Consider the following 8,126-nt stretch of genomic DNA (forward strand, 5'->3'; position numbering starts at 1 on the left):
GAGAGAGAGAGAGAGAGAGAGAGAGAGAGAGAGAGAGAGAGAGAGAGCGAGCGAGTTGGTGTGTAGGCGCGTGTTTGACCGGTCCCGCGCTGCCGTCTGGGCACTCTACGCTCCAGAGCGAGACCAACGCCATCTGGCGGCCGCGAGACCAACCGGCCGACCGGCCAGTCGAGAGACAAAAGACTCTGGGGCCGCGGGGTAGCGGCGGCCGGCGTAGCAACGGGGCAAGGGCGAGGCCTCGGGCGAGGCTAGGCTTCAGGGCAAAGGACGGGGCAGCGGGGATTACATGGCGAAGCACCTTCAACAACACACACCCCGGTCGACTCGCGGCGAGAGCCCGCGGGCTCGAGAAATTGGCCATTAAAGCATGTTTGGCATGGCATGTTTGGAACACTCTTTTCTGTGTGTGATAAAACATGGTCGAGAATGGGCTGATGTATAGCGTGTGAGCGACAAAGACGAAAAAATTGGAAAGAAGTTTTATGTAAATAAAAACGTGAAATTCGTATAAAAGTTTCATGCACGTTGTCACACGGGGTAACATTATATTTCGACCACACATTAGTGCAAACTGGTGACTGGTGCAAGTGAAGGTACGTTATGTTTAATTTGAACTGCACTATTTCTCGGTATTCGACTTAGAACCCGCAGGATGCGAATAGGCGCAGTAATCTTCTCGGCCTCCAATGTTGCCAGGAAAATTAAGATTCTTAACAGGCTGCCAATTTTTGGTAAAGTATTTTTCAACGACAGTGGGCTGGGCAATATATAGGTAGTAGTGCGTCAAAAGCTTCACCAACCAAGTTTTCTGAACTTGGTCCCCTGCATTAAGGTGACCCCGAAATAGGTACATGACTTCAACTTCAGCTAGGGTCATAACGACGTAACAGCGCAGAACAGCGTAATTTGTTAATTCGAAGAAAACATTCAAAACGAGCTGCAAATCTCTTACAGATATGGTATTCATTTTCTTTGATTGGAAGGGTCCACTATCCCGTTTCATGTTAATCGGCAGTTGAACGTCATGTCCCGGTCTCCAGTGTTTTCAAATCAAAAGGCGAAAGAAGCACCCACTCGGTTCCGACTCCTTCATTTCACGTGACCTCACGCAACCTGTCCTGATCAGTCAAGGCAGCTTTACTGTATTGGTATTGGTTGAGGTAAAGACCCTTGGTATGGGTTTTGTTTGATTGAGAGGCCTCAGGTGGTAGTTTTGGTTGAGAAGTGGCTAGCGGCCGCGACATTGTCAATTAATGAGCGAGCCACAGTTGGTGGTATTGGAAGGTTGAGCGGCCCAATTGTTAGGTTCTTGCATACAGCAATATGCTGACGCTTTACAAGTTGCGAAGGATTCAGATGCCTTCTAGACGAGGCATTATACTTTACAATGACGAAGCATTGATTTGCATGCTACAAAGAGTGCTTGCTTTGCAATTGCAATAGAAAGGCTTTCGTAGTGAGTGTATGAAAGGGTGCGTAGGCTTCGTAGTGGCACTGTCCGTGGTAGGGTCTTGGATACTGTTGAAAGGCCTGCGGTGGTGGTGGTGGTGGTGGTGGGGGGTGGGGTTGATTGAGAGGTCGGGTGGTTCTAGCGATATTGGTTCATTGAGGAGACGACGGGCATTCACAATGGAACGACATCACAACCACCGCTGCTGGGGAGAGACGGTCAAAAGTGGGTAAACGGGGGTGTCGACAACCACCGACTCTTTCACACACACACACACACACACACACACATATATAGAGAGAGAGGAATTGGTGGCACCTAGCCACCATACAGCTCGAGCGCCACCGTCGTAGGGCGCGTTCAAAACACATCGCCCCATCTTCGTCCGTCCGCGCACCACGCCACTCGTTCTCTGTCTCTCTCACGGTCAAATTCTGCTCCGCGAGGCTCCCGGCCAGCCGCCTCCCCCCCTCCCCGCTCCCCCCACCACTGCTCTAGCCTAGACCATGGCGGACGCGGCGGGGCGCGGCGGGGTTCGAGGGTCCCGGTTGGCGGGCGGGGACCGGGCGGGGGAAGGGGGAGGCGGGGCTAGGACCGCCGCCGGCGAACCCTATTGGCTGTCGGGGCTAACCCTCCCGGAGCGCGGGCAGAGAGAAAGAGAGAGAATGAGAGAGACGGGGAGCCGGCTCAGCCCAGGCCTGCTTTGGTCCCCGGGTCCTCGACACCGGAGGGGAGGGAGGGGAGGAGGGGGAGTGATCCGCCCGGCACACCAGCAGGCCCTGGACGCCGGCGCAGGCTCGGCTCGACGCTAGTTGCTGAAAACAAAGCGTGTCAAAATGTGTTCGACGGCTGTGCGCCCGCCGCGGTGCAGCTAGGCAGTGAGTGCGAGTGAGAGAGAGAGAACGATAGGCCTGCTGGCAGGAGAGAGAGAGAGAGGCCAGCCAGGGGCAAGCCGGGTGAACGCGCTCCTGCCCGCTTCGAGTGCGTAGTGACCCGGCACGCTCCTCTGAAGTGACCTGCTGTGCACCTCACACTCTAGCACACACACTCACACACACACATATACACGGTTGAACTACTGCCTGCGTCCTCCTGAAGTCGCCCCGCCCTGCCGACCGGCTGCAGCGACGCCCGCCGACCAAACACCATCATCGCCTCTCTTAACCTCCGTCCGCGTTTATTCAGGGTGAGTACTACAGTTACAGTAACGCCTTGAGCACGAAGGGAAAAAAGTACCCTTACGGTAAACTGTACCTACACGTTACCTCTCCGCGTTGTAGGGAAAAAGGAGCGCCCGAAGCAATCATGATCTCTTTAATGCCAAGGGTATATATTCACCTTGAGGTGGAAAAGCATCTCGAAATCACAATGACGCTGATGATTTTTTGTACCCCCAAAACAGAAAACATCCATTTTGCAATAGGAAAAGAAAGCAAAAACAAAAGAGCAAGAAATTGCACAAAAGGTGAATTTCCGTGTAGTTGGGGAACATTTTTCAGTCCTTCAGTCTTTCTTAGGTTGCCATGCGTGCCGTTGGGAAAGTAACCCCCCTTTACGCAGTATGCTGGACCCCGCTGGGCCCGGGGGCCGCGGCTAGGGCCTTTGTGATCAATACTAGGCCTACCCAGCCCACCCCCTGCGCAGCTCTACGGCTGCAGCCTGGCTGGCCCGGGCGGGCAACGCCAGGGCAACGCCCACTACACGGCAAAAGACACCGAGACACGTCGAGGTATAAATCATAAATTATGAACATACTTCCCTCTCTAATCACGTTTCAGAACGCCAAATTCATTCAACTGGCTTTTGTAAGTTTAGGTGTCGTTTTATGGTTTCCTACTTTCTCTATGGTAGCGTGAATTCTGTTTTAGAGATATATAAGTTTTGTCTTATTTCCTGTGGCTGGCTCTGTGCACATCTTCGTCATCACAAATTATTATTCCCCCACAATCATTCCTACCTCATTTTTAACACAGGCTGTGAGAAAGGGCTCCGCCCCTCCTCCCCTCCTACCTCACTATACCACTTGAAGTGCAGTCTAAAAAGTGTTTTCTTCTCCATCTTCTTCTTGCGAATAAGGCTGCTATTTTGAATAAACGAGTGAAGCAAGGCAAAGCGGATCTCGCATTCCCTGAATCGCAGATGAGTCCAGCCTCACTGTCGCCTCATTTTGCACCAACTTGAAATGGGAATGGATTTGACGCATCGAATTTTGTTGAGATATAAATACTGTTCAGATTCCCCAATACGATTTCGATAACCTTTGACCACGTCATAACGAAAATAATCAAAACTAGAAAGAGGGAAACCACAAAGTGTTGTCCAAGTCTGTAAATCCTTAATTGCAAATTACTAGAAACAGTAAGTTTTTTCGTTTTTTAGTACTGAGCAGGGGCCGTACTTCTAAAGTTGGATTGTTCAAAACGCCAAACAGGCTAATAGGCAAACAAAACAATGGGACACGCTTAGATTTATTTGATTTACGTTTTTAGCTAAAGTCGATGGTATTAAGGTCGACGAATTACACTCAGAACGCAATAGTAATAATCAACTACCTCACACCTGATGGTCAATAAGTCCCCCTCGCAGTTTAATTAATTTAAATAGGATGGTTATAAGAAGAGGTGCAGGTCGGGTCAAACGAACAGCCGCCTGGTTTCATGAAACCTCTGGTTTCACCCCAAGCGGCTTGAAAACCGTACCGCGTGACATTTTTACCATATGTATATTCCACGTGGAAGTTTTTGAATCCACGACCATACGGACACTGAGGTATATGAAGCCTTATTCTGCCCGAAAGCAAGCACCGCGATTTTCTGCAGTGCATTTTGGTCGCGCGAGGTGCAGCCACGCGTCCAGGCCAGCGGCCGCGAGCTCAAAATAAGCCCGCATTTGCGCCCTGAATAGAAGGGGCAGGGAGGGGGTAGGGGGGTAGCACCAGGGCGGGTAAAAAAAAAAGTGCGCAAGAGTCTTGAGAGGGGAAGCAGCAGGGGATATCAGTCAACGACCAAACGGCATTGCGCCAAAAATACATTTCCCGCCCAGCATATAGGCTTCTTGTGAACGCTGAAAGAGGGTGAACAAGCGGTAGAGCGGTAGCGTGAGTGAGTGAGCGAGCGAGAGAGAGAAAGAAAGAGGGAGAGAACGTTGCTACAAACGTACTCCGCGCGTATATTTGTTTTTCGAGCGCGAAAGTGCACACAACCGCACACACTCACACACGACGCGGCTAGGGGCGTTGCACTCCCGCTGCAGCTGAGTGCAGCCGGTGATTGGCATTGGCATTGACCTAGCGGCCGCCTCGTGTGACCTTGCAGCACAGCCTGCAGCTAATGCACATGCGCTTTCCATTTCGATTCTGCATTATTTCGCGGCACTCTCTGTGCGCTCTACCACGCTTCTGGTGGTACGGGGTAATCGATTGTTCGAGTTGCAAATTTGGTTTTGGTTTTTGTTGAGGTTTTTGAGTTGGTTGTTTTTTGTTCCCTTTTATATTTTTTAAGCAAGGGTGACTCTTAATGAAATATGGGGACGGACCGCGTCTAGGAAAGAAAGAGAAAACAGAAGAGTAGGAGGTCTTTACCTCCTCTATGTATATTTTAAAGGAATCCAACATGGTTTACTTTCTGCGAAATTTAAAAATAACGCACACAAATACGTGTAATTTTTTGTATTTTTTTTTTGGCGGACAACCACATTTCTTGTTTTTGACGATTACTATTCAGGAGGCGGCTTGCAGCTCGCTAAGCCTGGCCGGCTGCAGCTGCCTAAGTTATGCAGCATACGAATAGACCACGGGGCGGGGCGGCTATACTAGCGCAAAGTAGCAGCGTCCAGGCGATTTATATTCACGTGGATGCTACTACCTACCTCCCCCTCCATCCCGGCAGCTCCAATGCAAATTTGCCCCTTTTCGCTGCATGATTTCCGATATCCGAGCCCCTTGCAGGGCCAGACCAGCAGCAGCAGCGACAGCGTTCATTAAAATATTCTTTATCGCAGTTTTTTTTTTCCTTCTCTTATTCCCTTCTTTTCGTCCTCCCCCTTCTCTCTCTCTGTCCCTCTCTCTCGTTCTCCCTCATCTCACTCTCGCCCCTCTCGATGAGTGTGTGTGTGTATGTGTGTGTGTGTGTCGCCATTGCTGCTGCCCATGTGCATCAGGCTGCAGCAGCAAAGAGCTGCATCGAATGCAACCCCCCCCCCCACCACCCCACTCCCCTCCGGACATGGCGCGAATGCAATGCAAATAATATGGGGCAGCGGCAGCGGTCGCTGCAGCAGAGGGACCGTCCGCAACGTCTGTCGCCCTGCAGAGGGGAAGAGGGAGGGGTGGGGGAGTGGGAGAGAGACAGACTGAGAGGGGGAAGGGGGGAAGGGCGCTCCCGCGTCAATACGCTAAAGTCCCGCCGAAATTTATTTCATGTGCCAGAGGGCCGACCTCGTCTTTGGGAACGTCGCGCGATGCATTCAAGTCACCTTGTAGGCAGACGGTTCTGGAGAGAGGAGCAAGCAGAGGGAAAGGGAGGGACAGAGACAGGGGGGAAGGGGAGGGTTAAGACTGTCGAGATAAAATAATGCATCCATCTGGATGTCTGAATGCAGTCTGCACCACCGGGCGTGCTGCGCTTCCGGTCGCAAACTGCTGCAGCTCGCTTTCTGTTCCTCTCCCTCTCTCCTTCTCTGAGCCTCTCTCTCTCTCTCTCTCTCTCTCTCTGTCCTTCTCCCTCTCGGCTGCACCAGAGAGCTGGACGGATGGTGGTCGACAGGATTTGCAAGGCACACAGCTGTTGTTTTTGTAGATAACCGCCCTAGACTTTCCAGCAGCAGCAGCAGCTGACGAAAGCGAACAATCGTGTAATGCATTTATGGACTATGGCGGCCGCAAACAGCAAATGTGAACCGGACGCGAGCGTGGCAGACTGGAGCACTCCCGAAACAAGGTTTCGGAAAAATCTCTTTGGTCCGTTCGTTTATTACTACATCGTCTGATTGCAATTTCATTTGTTTCAAATTGTTTACTCTGGAAACCCAAGTGTGTACATGTATGCGTTATTTACTGAATAGCTACATGTATGCAGCAAATACTGCATACAAGGCCATGTACACACGTAGAGCTCTATGCTAAAAGCCATGTGCCGAAGTGTGTACCTGGCCATGTATGCAGTATTTGCTGCATACAGGGTCATGTACACACTATTTGCCGCATACATGATCATGTATGCAGTATATGCTGCATACATGTAGGTATTCAGTAAATAACGCATACATGTACACACTTGGGTTTCCAGTGTAACACGTACTGCACGTTACAGTTAGTTATTGCTCTCAGGATGGATGTGGTAATTACAATGTTGGTTTCGGTTAATGTCTCCAGTGAGTGAGTTGACTCATTCTGCTGCGCACAAACGCATTTTGAAAATTAAAACGAAATAAAAAAAAGCGTACGCAGAACTAGGAAGTAGAAAGGATTTAAAAAATCCTGTTTCCAGACGAACGCGGAAGTTAAAGGTGCACCGACGTGGATGAGAAGGTACGCGGGGGTGAGGGAGGGGTCAGACCAGTGCGAAGGGGGTGGCCAGGCCCAACTAGTTTGCCTTCTTTTTTTTTAGAAAAAGCAAATGTGCGCGGCTGCCCAGCCAGAGGCAAATGAGTAGAACTTGACGCGGAAGAAAAGAGGAAGAAGATGACAGACGGTTTGGTGCTTTTTAAGAAAATAAAAAAAACGCGCGCCAAACACACCGACCAAGAAAAGTGCATCGGGCGTGTGTTTCTGGAAGGAAGGAGGGAAGGGTGAAACACCACTAACACCTTTATTTTTAGAGCAACACTGGAAAAACAAAGGTGCAGTATAACAACTAAGCACCTTTGGTACTAATGTAATGTAACTAAAAAAATATCCTTTACAAAATACGTTGTAAATTTGCGAAAGCCGAACAAGTCGATTGTGCTTGTAAATTTAACATTGTAATTTTACGACACAAATCATAGAAAACTTTTACGTAAACTTACGACTATTTTCCATAGTGGATATTTGCTGAGAACGACTAGGCTTGCTGACAAAATTTCAAAATAGAATTGAACTGACCGTTATAGACAAAAGACTTAAATATTGACGATACGAGACTCCGTTTCCGTTGCACATGCCCGATATTCAAATTAACTCTGCAACAATAAGGGGGGAAAAAATTACGAAGTTTCAACCGTTCGATTTCTATGCCGCAAAGCCAATGGCCATCGCCCCAGATGACATCGCACGTGAATTTGCTCTTGCGTTAAATAGAGCAGGCTAAAGGCTGCAGCCGGCCGCAGCGACAAACAACCCTTATCTCTCTCCCTCGCCCTCTCTCTCTCTCTCTCTCTCTCTCCTCTCTCTCTCTCTCTCTCACACACACACACACACGTCCCCGCTCGGTCCAAAAACCCGCCCAGACGACACGACAGAACAAACGGCCAAAAGAAGCCAAACGGAAGATTGAAATGAGGGAAAGATTCGGTTGTCGCGCGGAGAGCGACGGATTGAAAGGAGAAAAGAAGGTGCTGCGGGTTAAAAAAAAAAAAGTTGCTTCGAGCGGCGCATTATGCGATACAATCTCGTCCGATCGGTTTGTGTGAGGGGGTGGGGGTGGTTGGTTAGGGAAGTGCCTGTGGTGTCGACAAGGATGGCACCAGCAGGTGGAGG

At 50.0% G+C, this 8,126-nt stretch overlaps 1 protein-coding gene across 1 annotated transcript in view; it reads right to left on the bottom strand.

Annotated features, from left to right (window-relative positions):
- LOC113213718 (uncharacterized) overlaps positions 1–8,126 on the bottom strand; it is a 73,449-nt gene that overhangs the window by 20,749 nt on the left and 44,574 nt on the right. The window lies entirely within an intron of this gene.

Source organism: Frankliniella occidentalis, unplaced genomic scaffold (assembly GCF_000697945.3).
Source record: "Frankliniella occidentalis isolate FOCC.00 unplaced genomic scaffold, Focc_3.1 Scaffold25, whole genome shotgun sequence".
In the NCBI taxonomy this organism is placed as follows: domain Eukaryota; kingdom Metazoa; phylum Arthropoda; class Insecta; order Thysanoptera; family Thripidae; genus Frankliniella; species Frankliniella occidentalis.